At 39.3% G+C, this 15,862-nt stretch overlaps 1 protein-coding gene across 5 annotated transcripts in view; it reads right to left on the reverse strand.

The window, feature by feature from the left end:
* GNAS (GNAS complex locus) overlaps positions 1 to 15,862 on the reverse strand; it is a 151,446-nt gene that overhangs the window by 61,197 nt on the left and 74,387 nt on the right. The gene's annotated exons all lie outside the window — the stretch shown is intronic.

The following is a 15,862-nucleotide window of genomic DNA, read 5'->3' on the forward strand; positions in this document are numbered from 1 at the left end:
TTGCTAAAGGTACAGCTAGCACTGAGTCTGTAAACTGTAACTTAGTTGTAAAGCACCATGACAAAACTTTTACATTATTAATTTCTTGCTATACACAATATAAAATCACTGCTTTGAGGTAAACCGAGTTAGCCAAGTAATTACCAAAAAAACCCACCCTAAATTGTCTAAGTGACCTTTTAATCTTCATAAAACTGTTTTACAAAACATTTTAATTACCTGAATATTTATACCAACTGTTTTTAATATTTTTCACTTTGAGAACTAACATTTTCCAGAACAGCATCCCAAAGACCTGAAGCTAACAACAGTATGGTTTCTTTTTTATCCTTTAAAAGGTAGTGCTCACACTTTCAATTTACAGACTACAGCTTGAAAATTCTCAATTTCATTAGTTAACTAAGTCCTCATATTGTAAATGCTTTACATTATTTTTCCTTTCCATAAATATTCACAAGCACCAAAACGAAACTGAAAGCACATTCACCAATCAAGAATGCAGAAGAGCAGAAAAAAAAAAAAAGTACTGCCTAAACAACAAGGCAGACACAGACATCCAAGAGGAGTGGAAATTTTGGTTATCAAATGAAAGATTAATACAACTTCTGTAAAAGACAGGGTCAATGACAACAACACCGTGCCAGCTGCATGCTACTCTGCCTTTCAGACGTGGGCTTGCAGGATCACACTATACATTCTACCGCTGCGAAAGCACGATTGCAATGCAAGTCCTGTCTTACAGACAGAAAGCAAACAGCAGCATCAAATCACCTCGTTCTGGATGACTTAGCTGTACTAGAGAACACGTATGAATCAGCAGCCAAACCCTACCGAACAGAAACACGATTATCTTTAAATATCGGCTCCTCGTCACTGACCACAACGTGTATTCTCAAAGCTTTGGGGCACGGCAAGGAAGGTCAGCGAAGCTTGATGCAGAAAGAAAACAAAATCATCAATAGTTGGACGTAAATTCTTGGTTTCACTGGAATTCCTGGTCTACCCTATACACCACCTTATTCCTCATATTCTCTATCTGAAGACTACCAGTTTTTTGCTTCGGGGATTTGGCACTGCTGATGGGAACAAGGCAAAGAGCCAGGAGAGGCCAGAAGCAGTGAACAAAGGAAAATAAATAAGACAGGAAAAAAGAGGAGAAACTGAGGCTTTTTCACCCTCTTCCTTCCCATCTTCAATCCTTTCTCTTACCCCAGTACTTAGGAAACTCTTCATTGCACACACCCAGCCTTACAGTAGGTATAGCTTTTGGTTAGTGCACATATGGCTGCAAAGAGCCGCTGTTTTTAAAAATGACGTTCCTTTAATTAAAAAAACAAAACCCAAACCAAAACAAAAGCATAAATAATGCTATGAAAGCAGGAAATGTTTGTCATTGACAGTGTAAGCAATTTGTCTGGCTTGATTTTGCCTCCAGTTTTCAACTAGGTCTTGAACGTGATGAACACATGCAGGGATTCTGTTCCACTGAGATCAAAAGGACAACTGGTATGCCCAAAGTGAAGGAAGGTACTAGCATTTTTGAAGGATTAAGGAAAAAACTAATATTCAGACATTTTGCTTTGTTTTGGAACATCAGTAAGGAACAGACATATAGAAAGTCTTCTGATTTTTACATCAACTGTAGTTAAGATTTTTTTCCCCCCTAGAATTCTCTTGGATAACTTTCTCAAAGCATTAGCTAAGTGCAAATTCCCATTCTTCCATATAATACAAAAAATGCAGTATTTTTATTACAAGTTTTGGTCAAACTTTTATATTTACACCTCCTCACAGAACCGCAAGCTCACAGCAGCACCGTAAGGTGATGATGAATATGGAGCGATGTACAACTCCAGCAATTAACAAACTGCTTGCTAGCCATCACCATCTTTACAACAAGAATACTCATAGTTCCTATTTCTGGTTTTGTTGCCATGGCCCTATAGCATGCCGAGTAAACAAGGAATCCTATTACACAGCAATGAATGTATCATGTCATTTTGTGTTTTGTAATGTTTACTAAGCATAAATTTTCCATGACAATGGGATACCTTATTCTTCTGAAACCCAGCATATTCTTCATCCAACACCTTACCTACACCTGTGACTTCTCAAAAAAAAAGGGGGGGGGGGGGGGGGCTGTGTGTGAAAAAGATGTTAGTCAGGGACTAATGAGGCAAAGCAAATAAAAGCCAACCACCACCTCTGCTGCCTTTTCACATTAAGGTTGCACCTTAAATTTCCAGAAGGAATTGAACTTGATTTTCTCCAACCATGAACACCCAACGTTCATCTTAGAAACAGATTCTTGCTTTTTCCTTTCTTATTCCCGGGTGCTGGCACACAATGGCGAAAACGAGAAGAGAAAAAAAGCTGCTCTCCCCAGTGTGCTTCTCTGGAACAGGCTGAATAGATGCGAAATGCCACCGCGCTATCACGGCTAATGAGCTCCCGATGGCTCTGCAGGCCTGTTCTGTATCTGTAGATGCCACGGGTTAATAAGGTCATATTTTTAATCTTGTTTAAAACTTTTGCTTAGGCTGCGTAGGGGAGGCCAAACAAAGCATTAAACTCTATTAGTTGAGGATTATAAGAAAAATCTCAAATCCTGCTGTTTTCAATATTTAAATGGGCCAAAGGAAAGCTGCACATAGCTTTCAGGAAAACTAATAAAGTCTATTTTAGGCACTATAAAAAAAGATGACATTTTAATACAAGTAACATGAAATTAGAATGACATAAAAGGTCAGGAAAATCAAATATTCCTTGAAAACAAACCTAATCAGTGTTTAGTGAAGAACAATTCCACCTGTGGCTGAGCTTTACTATTTAAATGACAGCGTTTTCAGTCAGACCATCAAATCTCATGCAATGAAAACATTACCAAACAGGTTATCAGAAAGCAAACTAATTTAATTTTAATGTTCCTTTCTGATTTACCTTCAGATAATAAAAACAGCCCTTACTTGGAACTTGGAAAAAATATTTAAAGTTTTAAAAAGAACTTGCCAGAAAACCAAGGATTCAGCTCATGGGTAGAAAAGGAAAAAAAAAATACAAATAAGGTGAAATGAATGGTTGAAGCAAAAACATGCTATTTTCTTTTAAAGACAAAATTAATCACAGATCTTGTGACCCCATTATGTCATTTATCTGACAGGTTAAGAAGCTGTACACCTTGTTGCAAATTTCTACTGCAGAGTTCTGACAAGATAGAAAACAAAAATACAAAGAACTATCTAAGTTAAATCAGAATGTAGCAGATTATTTTTTCCCCCAAGCAAAAAAAAAAAAAAAGAACAAAACCAAGCGGATATATTTCTTCAAACCCCACAAACATACAGTAAGGTAGCAGGAAAAAAAATCCAAAGCCTGTAGGACAACAAAACTTATTTTTTCGTCTAGAAGGAAAAATAGCCATAACATCGTTATCATTTTAAGACACACCAATTACCTACGTTAATGAGAAAATCATCACCTTCCCCCAAAATCCAGGGATTATATAGGAAACTCCACAATTTAAACATATGAATATTTTGGGAAGCATGCATTAGGCATAAATAAAGACCACTGTGAAGAGGTGAACTTAATGCTGCGGGATGCATCATGTGAGTGAAAGTAAAAAGACTTTGATCAGATAATATGCAACAGAAAAAGCCTTTTAATGAGGGTAAATTATGATTGCCAATTAATCACGCCATGAACAAGGCCTAAAAAAGGAACCTACCCTGCAACATGAGTACTTTACAATGTGAATACAAAATATTTGAACGCTCTTTGCATATTGACAATATAAATGCTAAACAGTCATTTTTGAAAAATGTCATTTTCTTCCTCAGTTTGCCTTTTAATACATTATTTCATATGTGCAGCCTTAGCCTAATAAATAACGCCAAGTGATGGTTTGCAATTTAACAGTATGTGCACCTTATTCCTGCACAAAGGAGCCTGCCTGCAGTCCCGCAGAGCACACAACAGCACGGACAGAGCGCACTGGGTGACACGAGGACTCCTGCTTGGAAGGGCTGGCTTTTTACTGCATAACAATCCATGTGCTTGACATATAGCTATTTATCTGAATCTTTGACGCAGTGAAACACGCTCATGGATTTCATAAACATGACACAAATCGTTGTTTACTACACCTTCAGGAGGTTAGCAAAAATGCCCATAGCTTTACCTGTCCAGCTACCTCAGAGAAGCAGAGCAGCACAGCCAAAATCTGTCGGCACAAGGCCACAAGCAAAGAAATTCAATTAAGACTTTGCTACCAATCCACACTACAAAAATTTTGCGGTTACTTCACAGTTCAACAATAAGACAAACTTGGTGTAGCAGCCTGGGTTATTTCTAGCAGAACAACATGACAATTATCTCAAAATATAACAGCTAGAACAGCAAACCGGGTAGAGGCCAAGTTGGGGGCACTTGAAAACGGCGGGGAAATCAGGTGCCTAGGGTATTCAGGGTGAAGCTGAAATAATTCATCTTAGACCTATGGCAAAGTAACAGTTTACGGACAAAACTACCAAAATCCAAGAGCAAAAACCGCTGAGTATCTTGCAAATCAAATCCATCATGTATATGAGAACAAAGAGACAGCTCAGTAACTCTCTAGTTCTTACAGCTTGAAATCGGAAAGAATCGGAAAGGACGAGCACACAACGGACCGTGGGTAGGATGCTACAGGCGTCAGCTCAACAGCAGTAACGCTGCGTCCCTCCCTGGATAGGAACAGGATTTAGTTGGGTCCTCATTTGCAGCAGAATCAAAAGATTTTCTAACCACATTAACTGTTTAGCTCTTGATAGCTCTGTCACCTTGTAAGATGAAATAAAGTTACCCAAAAATGTTGCTAGCTGACAAAACGCAATCTAAAACCCTCCGGACAGTCAATGCCACGCTCGTAACACTGACCACGTACGTACGAGACACCTTGCCGGCAGCAGTTCACCCTTGCTGCTGCTGGGTGCAGAAGCGGCGCCTCCCCTTCCCCCTGCTGGGCTCTGACACCGCCTCGCCACTCACCTCCGGCACTGTGGAGATGCTTGGTCGTACTTCCCGAGACTCGAGCTAACAACAAAGCGCACCACCAGGCTACCAAAGGTGATTTACGAACAAACACACCAAAAAGACATCAGGATAGCCTGTTAGCTTTCCCTGTGAACAATATCTTTAGGACAAAGGAAAACCCAACAGGTTGAATAATTTGATCAAGATATATTTTGATCTAAAGACACAGTTAAAATTATGTTGCACAGATCTAATTGTGACTTTCACACACACACAATGCAACATATATAATAGACAACACATATTGGGCTTCTACAAATTCTCTTTTAAACGTTGCAAAAAGCACCACAAACCACTTTGCCATTGCTTGTTTTAATACAATACAATATTTACTTCCATGAGATACATGCACGTCTTAGTATGTGGCCATTAATAGACAAACATGAGAAATATAAGAGCAAACAGACACTGTCTATTTCTGGAATGCCAGAATCATTCTCTAAGTTACAAAGCAAGAAACACAAATTACTGAAGCATTAATAAAAAACACATCGCAGCTGTCACAATAAAAGTTACTGTCAAGAAATAAACTTAAAAAGCAGAAATGTGAAAGCAGAAATTAGGCTGCTTTTGAGCATTATTTACGCTGAAGCGGTAGGGTACTAGGGGTGCGACTTGTTTATTTTCTTAGGGAACAGCGCCATAACGAAATGCCTACAAAACTCAATAAAGACATCTCTAAATATAAACCTAACCCCCTACTGTTAGGTTTGTTTCACCTGTGCTCATTGCACTATCCTAGGCATAAAGGTTAAAAGGTAACTTCACTCTGCCTCCGTGGCCATCTGATAGGCAGCCTGGCTGCGGGCAGGTCTCACTCCTGAAGCATGTTCAAGGACCCTCAAGGATGGCTGCACGCCAGGTGACAGCTCTGTCCCCAGGGGCCACTCGGGCAGGAAGAGTCGGAGTACACCCGGGGCACCTGGAGTACCCCTGGGGCACGTCACACGCTCAGGGGAGGTGGCACAGGGATGCTGTTTTGGCTCTAAGCCACTTTGGGGCTCCCCTTGGGCTTTGCAAATTCCTCCCTAAAACCAGCTGAACTGGCTTTCCAGTCCCTTTATACCTGTAAGTGGCACCAGCAGACCAGCACAGACCCAATATTAAGAAGCATAATTCTACTGCTGCTGCTCCATTTACCTCAGCTAATTAACTCGCAATAGTTTAGGTAAAGAATGAAAATAGAAGTGTTCACAAAGAGCTCTGTGATGGAGGAGATTGACAAAGACCCTTTAGTTCACACTGTGCAATTAAACACCTGTGTAAATTGCAGACTGGATTTCTATTTCTTCAGGCATGCACACAAAGGATATCACACCAGTCTACTTTTCTTGCTCTAAGTACAGATAATTAGGCATATTAGAATAAAAGATGTCCTTAAAAGTTTAGTATTCTCTCTTAAGATACTTGATACAATAATTAACGTGGCTGGAATTTTCAGCCTATCTGTTGTGATTCGTTTCTGGTACCGAAGGACCAGACCCCGCCGGAATAGGAGATTCAAGTCAAACCTGCTGAATCATCTTGCCTTGTACAACTCGCTGCGATAACCATTCGCTGTCAGGAAGCACTGAAGACACTTTTTTTTTTTTTTTGGCACTGTGAATGTGGTCATTATTAACAGAAAAAAAAAAAGGAAAGCATACAGATCAGCAATCACCTTTTAAAACATTTATGTCCGACTGCGTGACAGAACTGAAGTACAGCACACAACACCTCTCCCTACATGCTCTCCCCACTGGTCCAAGCTGGCTCGTACGATGGCTTGTACAGCCATCCCTCACTGCACATCCAGCCCACGAAGGTCTCTGGAGTTACTTGGCTGGTCTATCGATCTCGTCTTCATTTACAGAAAAAATACCGCCATGTGAGTACGTACTGACCATATACCGCGGTACGCACGGATCAACAGCACCTTCTGCTGAAGCCGGGATGTTGGCTATGCTGTGCGTCACTTCATCCTTGGTACTGCAGAGTCTTTGCTTTGGAACATGGGCTGGTAACGGCAGCATTGCTGGGGTCTTGTTCTTGCAGCACTTCCGAAACACTTTTAATTTTTAAAGATCCATTTGACAAGCTCCCTTTGAGTTTCACGTGTTCTGCCACCATTTTGTAAATGCCTAGTCGCTTCTTCAACTGGGGCTGGATATGAAGCTTCCCAAAGAGAGCAATCACGTCCCAGAGCTCTTCAGGGGTTCACATACAAGTCTGAGACAAATAACTCCTGTACCAGCTAATGACTTCACTGCTACTTTAAACTAAAAAAAAATACACAGCTGGCTAAGTGCCAATATTAAATGGAAAGAAGCCCTAAAATAAAATGGCTGTAACACTGGGTGCCAAACAAGTATACACACAGACCAGCCCAAACATGATGCAGAGTGGTAGGGAAGACAATAATTAGACGGGTGGAAGACGGTCAGCCAGAAAAAAAAAGTTTTTTTTTAATGTATTTTTTTAATTTTTATTTTTTAAGTGATTATGATTTTCCATTAGCATCTGAAACACTTCAGGCATTTGATATTGCAGACAGGAGACTTGGAAGGTGCAAAAGCCAAGGTTTTCATCCCCAAACCCTGCAGGTTAGCAGGTAACAAAGGGATGTCAGAAGGACAACAGCACAGCAGAAACAGGAAAAGGGAAAGGTTCAAATTCATACAGTGTGGTAACCTCTCAGAAACATGGAAAATTCTATAAAACCTGACTCTGCAGGTTTCCACAAGCATTTATTGTAATTTTTATATGAATTACTTATTCTTATTTAACCTTTTCTATCTATTAATTTAACATAATTAAAGGCCACTAAAATATGCAAAGAGCTTTCAGTGTGATAACAGTTTTTCCAGTTTCACTGACAGAACAACTGACAGAGCTACTTTGGGGCTTATCAGGACATACACCGTATTGTCAAAAAACAGGCGTGACATCAAGATTTGTTAGCGTAACATCAGGGAAAAAATTGTCCCAATGTTCAAATGCACGTGCTCAGAAAGATACACATTTATGTGCAATTTGACCACAAAAATTCATAGAGATACATCTGATCGGGGCAAATACAAAGAGTCATTGAGCCATCAGATCAGGAACAGTTATCAACAGGCACCTGCTGTCACCAAAAGCTGACCCTAGATTTCGGTGGGATATTAGAGTTAAATGATTTGCTCATCACGTGTTTCTTATGGCCGTGCTAGGCTGTTTTCACTGAATCAGCTATTTGCTTTTCAGCTGTAAACCTGGAGTTTTTGCCACTGACAAAATTCTAAATCAAGGAAGGCTTCCTCAGTTCTCTCCAAGGATGAAGCGCTGTCAGGTACACGCAGCTCTAATTACAAGCCTTGAAGAGTTGCCTCAATGCTTAGTATCGCAGTGTTATCAATAGAAACTAGAACTGCCCATACTGATTTCAGCTTTTGAGCAGTTCAAGTTCACAGTCATTCTTAACAGCATGATACACAGCTCTTTTCTCGTCAGCTTTTAAATGTAAGTCATATCTAAACATGATTTTTGTTATACAATTTATTAAAACTGAGTTTCATTAGAAAGCTAGAACTGTGAAGCACATTATGGATATTTTACATGTTTTCAGGTAAACGAACTCATTAGCAGGACATTCCTACTGAAAACCTCAGAAAAAAAAGTTGTGAAATTTGTCAAGTACTGTTAGATTGTAAGAGTTATAGTTGTACCTTTATAGTTCCAGGCAGCGTATGAATTTACTATGACTGTGCATGTAAACTGCATTTTTAGAATATGGGCTAATTAAATATTGGAACAAGCAGATCTGAAAATGTGTCCCTTAAAGTTCCAGACTCACAGCAAGGCAGGTGTAACAAAGCAAGGTGCTGACAACTTTGGCTCTAATCCATCAAAGCACTTAAGCACATGTTTAATTTTAAGCACATGAGTAATTCTATCAACTTTAATAGGGCTACTCATGGTTTAAGTACTACAATGGATGGGGGCCAGAATGCGCAGAACCTTTAAGAATGCTGCATGGCCTATATTATAGGAAGAAAAAATGGCATTCTTCCACTGAACAATTAAGTTATAAAAGCTTTGGAAGCAAAATTTACTGTAAGTTGAGCACAGCTCTCTTTATGTAAATACAGAGATGTGAGTTACTCTGCAGCTTTTGAAGACACAACATGATGTGAGTTCTCATGTGCGTGATGTCCACGTATCTTTAGTTTACCCTTCGTTTCCTTTACAGCTCTGCCTCAGGGCCATATGCCACCTATGCCCACCATACTATGCTTTACAATTAAGAAGTCTGATGTAGAAAAGATCAATAAATTAGCTACTAGTTATGCTTCTTTTCTGACATAAGATCCTACTAGCTGCGGTTTGAAAACACTAGCACTCCAGCCTTTCAAACGTAAGCCTGCCTGTGCAGATACAGGTGTGAGAGTTTCAGCAGTCACTGGCTGAACCATTCGGGAACTCCTCCGTATTAGCACTTATTCTGTGTATTCAGAGCTTTCATGAGCATCCAGCATGTGGCAAATTCAGATGCTTTCAAGTAAAAATGAGATTTCTTTAAACCTAATTATTTTGTACAGTCAGTGTTAAGCATGTTAAAAAAATAACACCTGCTCTTCAAGCTTCTAGCTAGGACGATCTCTGTAGATCAGAGCTGGCTGACTTGATCTTTAAACCAGTCACAAGAAAATTCTGGATCTTGTTTTAGCTGAATATGGCTCTAAAAATTGTTACCAAGTTTTAAAAAACAGTTTTCTAAAAAAGGAAGAGAATGGAACAACCTGAAAAATCCTTTACAGACATTTTCCAGGAGGTCAAATCACTAAATGGTAAAACACAAGAGGACACGAGTTTTCTCTCCACACTCATAACGCAAGTCAGAAAAGTTTCACAAGATTTTTGCTTATATAGCCATAACGTCCCAAATCTACAGTGAATTTTAACAGCTTCTAATATAACATCAAATTATATCTGCTCTCAAAGATGGATATGGGAACGGAGGCTGGGAGACTGTGTTTCCAAAGGGCGATACAAAACAACTATGACAAAAATATACTTTTCTACAAAAACTACTCCAGAGGTCAGAGCATCATACTAGGTTCCTATACGCCAGATTCCAACAAGCCAACCAACCAAAACTCTACTCCCACTCCCCCAACAACAACAAACCCCACACCTCAAAAAAAGAAAAAAAAAAGACAGCTTTACTCTCCCCTGAGTGAATTCTTCAACATCACACACAACTCTCAGCTAAAGTCCTCCCTGTTAGAGGTTAACATGTCCAATGCTTCTAAGGCATCCTCCTGTCTTTAAAATGAGAAATTGTACTTCATCTTGTGAATGTCACCGTTCGTGTACTCACAGCATCCAGTAACTCATCGATTAATCTAGACTCTTCTATGCCAGATGTAAACACAGAAACAGTTTCTGCTCCAAAATGGAATTCAAAGCAGTTTCTTCTTTATACAAGAAGGTTTTAAAATGATTTCTCCAAAGTCTCAATCACTGAAAAAAATCATCTTCCCTTAGACATCGCACAAGTGTCAGCGAGCAGGTAACCCCTAACTGAGCACTCTAATAACATTCCTAGAAACAAAACACCCAGCTCCTCTACCCCTAAACACTGAGGTTTGTTCTTAAAGCCCACGTGATGCTTCATAGGTTAACACTCATGTTTATAAAGGACAGCTTGTTAATGCCGCACTCGCATAACTTGTTCATTTTTACAAAGTAAGGAGCAACTATATCATGACAAGAGACAATGAGAATTAAATCAGTACAAGGACTTAGTTACATTAAAGGAGCACTTGCAGCATAAAATCAAGCCCCCTGCATACACAGTTCCAAAAACCCGACGGCTTTGCCATTTACACAGCATCTCCCATATCACTTATGTTACTACTACCTTTTTGCAGAGACAAGACTGCCAAAACTCAAAGACTGCACAAGACGCAGGCTTCATTGCTCACCAGAGCTGGGGCGTGCTTCAAGCAGCTCCGACAACGCAGGACTGCTGGGGACCGAGGGGCTGAACAGGACTTGTAACAGGGGGTCTAGCTGGGAAAGTAGCACAAGTCTACCCTGTATAGCTAAGGGTCATTAACATACTTAAGGCTGCCTTCAATATAAGGGAAAAAGGTGTATCTTACATCTGTTACGTGAACAACTGAACTATTCATGCCTCCTACACAACCCCGTGGAAACTTCTGTGCTTGTTAGTCTTGAACAAAGGAGTCAAGGCAGCATATTCTCTGCTGATATAAGAGGCAGTAAAGCTCTAAACTCTGATTTCTGATATTCTAAAATCTCCTATAAGTAACATGTATGTCTCCTGAAACTGTAAAACTACAGGAGGAAAAAATCACTTCAAGCAAGAATTTATGATCTTAGGATAGTCAGGCTTCTAAATCCAAATTAAACTTTAAATTCATCCAGCTTTTTTAGTACTGGTTACTTCTGATGGTCTGGATTTTTTTATTGTTATTATTTTTTTTATTTCTGCACAAGTTATGTAAGTGCCTCTATTTTTTCCTTAAAGCACGGACATGGGAAAATACTTTTGCAATGCTTATTTGTCTATGCAATTGCAATCAAAGCACAAAAAGGCAGCAAACCTAAATGGAACCGAGCTTTGCCGATTTCTGTTCAGCAGAAGAGGCCTAGAAAAAATAGGGCACAGAAATCTACTGAGTGTTAGCCACCTCTGCAGCCGCCCATTTGCAGCCAGCAGTACCACCGGTGTGCCTGAAGGGTTGAGGCAGCACCGCGGCTGGGGCTCACTGGTGGGGCTGGGGAGGCGCCAGGTGCTGCCAGCCCCTCACCGGGGCGTCAGGGAGGCTCTGAGCTACAACAACCTTGCCATCAGGTTATTTATAGAAAAGATATCAGAGAAAAGTAGAAGCAGGTAAAATTTATAGGCTGCAACCTCCTTTCCTTTCAGAACATTCTGTACCTCTCCTTTGTAGCCGTACTTTACTTTTTACCTTAATAAATAATCAAAGACAAAAAATGCCCATTTGTAATTCAAAGGAAGTCCCCAGCTGCAGCTGAGCACGGCTGCACTACGCTGTGCACAACTCACTGCAGGCTCTTTAGCTGCTGCTAATGTCTTAGTCCAATTGCATATTTTGAATTATTTCTATCTGTATCTTTAGGTGACTAAAGAGCCCTAGCCCAGAACAAGCTAAGACTCACTCCGTAAGTACAACGAACAATCCCCAAACCTCAAAACATACATCAACACACACACAAAAAAAAAAGCCGAACAAAAACGCGATCAAGTTGGTTCTCTCCCTGGAGTTTGTAAGATTATATTCTATTTTCTACCTAGACTGGCAGGTAATGCTGAAGATTGAATGAAAATCAAATATATAAATAGTTTCCGACAGCAGCATAAAGGCTTTTTTGAAAGCAGATTAGCAAGAGTTTTGGCCCAGAGTGCAACTCATATCAGGCAACAGCTGCCTTGGAAGTATCATGCCGATTCCTATAATCGTATTGAATACGATATGAAAGCTTCTCATTTATTTTCCAGTTATTAAAAAGCTTTGCACTACTAGAAGTCAAGATGATACAAGAAAAATATTTGTATAAATAAATTATTTAAATATTACCAGGCAACAACAACAAAAATACCCTCACTTCCTTCCAAGCACAGAGGCAGTCATCGCAGTAAGCCCCGTAGTGAAATTCTCCAGCCAGTGCCAGTGAGCAGTGTTTGGGGCAAGCAGTTCCACCTACCAGTTCTTCTTTCCTGCCTGACTTTAGGAGATACATGCTTTTTGATGTCCTTTAGTTGACAGTATTTTATTTCTAGCAATCTAGGTCTTTATTTACAGGTAAGTTAGGAGTCTATTTTTAGAAGTGTAAATTTCGGTACTGATGCTTCTGAAATAATTTTGCTGTAAAGTCAATCCACTTACAGCTGTACTACAAGTGAACTGATGAAATGGCAAGTTAACAACTCCCGTACATTTAACAAAGCAGGACAAACTTTCCTTTATTACAGGGGAGCTGCAGAAATGAATCTGAAAACGTGATACACACTTCCCTTACCTCAATATTATATTTCCCATTATGCCCATTCATTTGAACTGCGTAGTAAGAGAACAATACTTTCACAATTCAATTTTACAGTTCCTTAATTGTGTCACAGCAAACTATTTTTAGTTACAAAAGCTTAAGTGGATGTGTACTGCAGCACACACAGTACGTAACCGGTTTAGGCACACAGTTAGGACCGACTCCTGAACAAACAGATGGGTAGATACCGAGAAAAACTCACTTCTCAAATTCTTCCCTCGTGTGTCTTACAAAATCCACTTCTGTGCCAGGCATTTGGGTCTTACAAGACAGTACTTTCCAAGCAATTTTATTCTATTTATTATTTATTTATTTTTAAGTTGGCAGAGCAGCTTTTCCACACAAGTTTCCCTTTGCGCAGATTACTTCCCAACAAACAACAAGAAGCTGAGCCTTCCCCTCTTGTGGAGTTATTTATATTCAAACTGAGCACAGAGCATCTTTAACCCGATTCATTGACTGTTTGGTCCCTTTTGTGCAAACCTAAGCATGAGGTATAAAACTAGAGAAGACGTGAACAATTGCTCAGGTTAACACATAGAAAACAAAGACCACCAAATTGAAAGTTTGAAATATTGATATGAAAAAAAGGAATACAAGTATTTCAGGTAAAATGCAACTTTTTTATTTTTAAATCCACTTGGAAAATTATGTTTCTAAATGCCGGGAATATTCCCCCCAAGCCATGGATGCTGAATGAGATGGTGCTGGAAGGTGCTGCAAGTGCCTGCACACCCAGGAGCCCGACCGAAAACCTCCTGTCCCGAGCAATCTACCACCATCCTGGACTTCCAGGGAACCCTCCCTTTAGTACCAGGAAGGTTCATTTAACTCATGAGGTTTTGGACAAACATTGTGGATCCAGATTAGCCTTCTCCAACGAAACACAAGTTAACTGGAAAAATTCCAAACCACGCTTGCTGAGAAGTCTGGAAGTCACAAGAGAGGCAGTGAAGAAAGTTTCACTTTCTTGTACTCAACATCTACATGTATTTGGACTCAACTAGTACGAAGAATGACCTTTTACTATGTTTAAAATTGGAAATTAATTATACCTGAATAAGCACATTTATTATCGTTTCCCCTGATAAAAGGGAAGTTATACTGCTGTAATTTAAGTCAAACTATGACAATGGCACAATTATCATGTCTTGGCCCTGACCTGACATTTCTAAACGGTAACAAAAAAAAAAGAAAAAAAGATATAGTTCGTACTGACAGTATATAATAAATTAGAATGTTAGGACAAAAGAGGTATGTGAGATATAATTTGCTGATACTTTGCACATCACATAGAATATACAGAGCTCTACTATAATTGTCCAATTACTTTCACAACATATGGTCCCTTAAATATTAATAATACTATTTGAATAAGAAACTTATAGACAGCTGAAGAAAATAATCTCAGGAGAACATATATACTGCTAGAAGTTATTACATTGCAAATTACTTAAACAGTATTACTTGGGCATAATTATTAACCCAACCAGCTACTACTTTTGCTGCAACAAAAACATACCAAAAGTGCTGAGAAACTGGAGTTAAGTTGACCCTATCTGAATGTGATTGCCCTCAGTGGCATTCCAGCCAATGCAGAGGTATTAACCAGGCAGCACAACTGATTTGCAAGATTTGCATTCTATTCACAGACAATGAAATGGAAAAAAAATAAATTAAATAAAGGCAAAACAAGAAACCTTAAAGGAAAAAGAAGATTTGTTAAGATAATTCAAGTATTAGTCTTTTTATTTCATATTAAAGGGGAAAAGGAACAGAAAAAAACATAGAATGTGACTTAAATTCAAAACTTGTTATGAATCTTAGAGTTCCTAAAGCACCAGTGGCAGAACCTGGCAACAGACCCAAATGGGAAGCAATGTGAATCTTTCCCTTATGCTTTTTCCCTAACCTTCTAAAGTGCCATTTCTGAGACACGATATCGGACTATGCAAACCATCCAGCTAATGTAGCATAGCATGGATTCTTAGAAATTCTCTTTCTGGAACTTTCAGCAGACTGAGATGTTTTTGCCACTACATTAGAGAAAATGTCTGCTTAGTGCCACACATTTGATTAAAAGAATTGAAAATACTTTGGGGGTGATCATCAATATCTGTAAAATTCTAGAACATATTGTTTATCTGATACATAAGCTGGACTACATAAGCCATTTCTACATTTAAATTAGAGACACTGGTTCTCAGTTAAGCAGTAAAACTCAAGATAGGGTGGTGAGGGCAAGAGAGAAGGAGAAAAAGACTGAAGAAATACAGTATGTCCCCTGCCTTTCTTTTTTAAAAAGAAAGGTCTTGCTTTAGTAAAGATCCAATACCTTTGTCCTTGGCTTGCACTTTTATATACATATATGACCAACACCAGCTGCCAATCTTGTCAGGGACGCTGCTCACCTCAGTTGTTACAGCAACACAGTGAAGCTCACTGACATTTCTTTCTCTGTTCGTCAACTTTCTGAGACAGCAGCTCTCAAACTTTTTTGTTTCTCCCTATTTCTGTTTTAAGAATGAGCTGGAACGTACCTGGGGGAAGGTACATAATTAGAGAGCTGCTGTAAAGCAGCAAGAAAACAAGAAAGTGAAGAATAAGTCCTACTTTACTGATCGCTAACATGAAGCAAGACAGACAAGGCCTTCCTCTGAAATGTTCGTTATATACCACATAATATCTTTTTCTCAAGTTTAACAGAAAGAGAAGCCAAGTTTATTCC

Source organism: Anser cygnoides, chromosome 16 (genome assembly GCF_040182565.1).
Source record: "Anser cygnoides isolate HZ-2024a breed goose chromosome 16, Taihu_goose_T2T_genome, whole genome shotgun sequence".
NCBI lineage: Eukaryota > Metazoa > Chordata > Aves > Anseriformes > Anatidae > Anser > Anser cygnoides.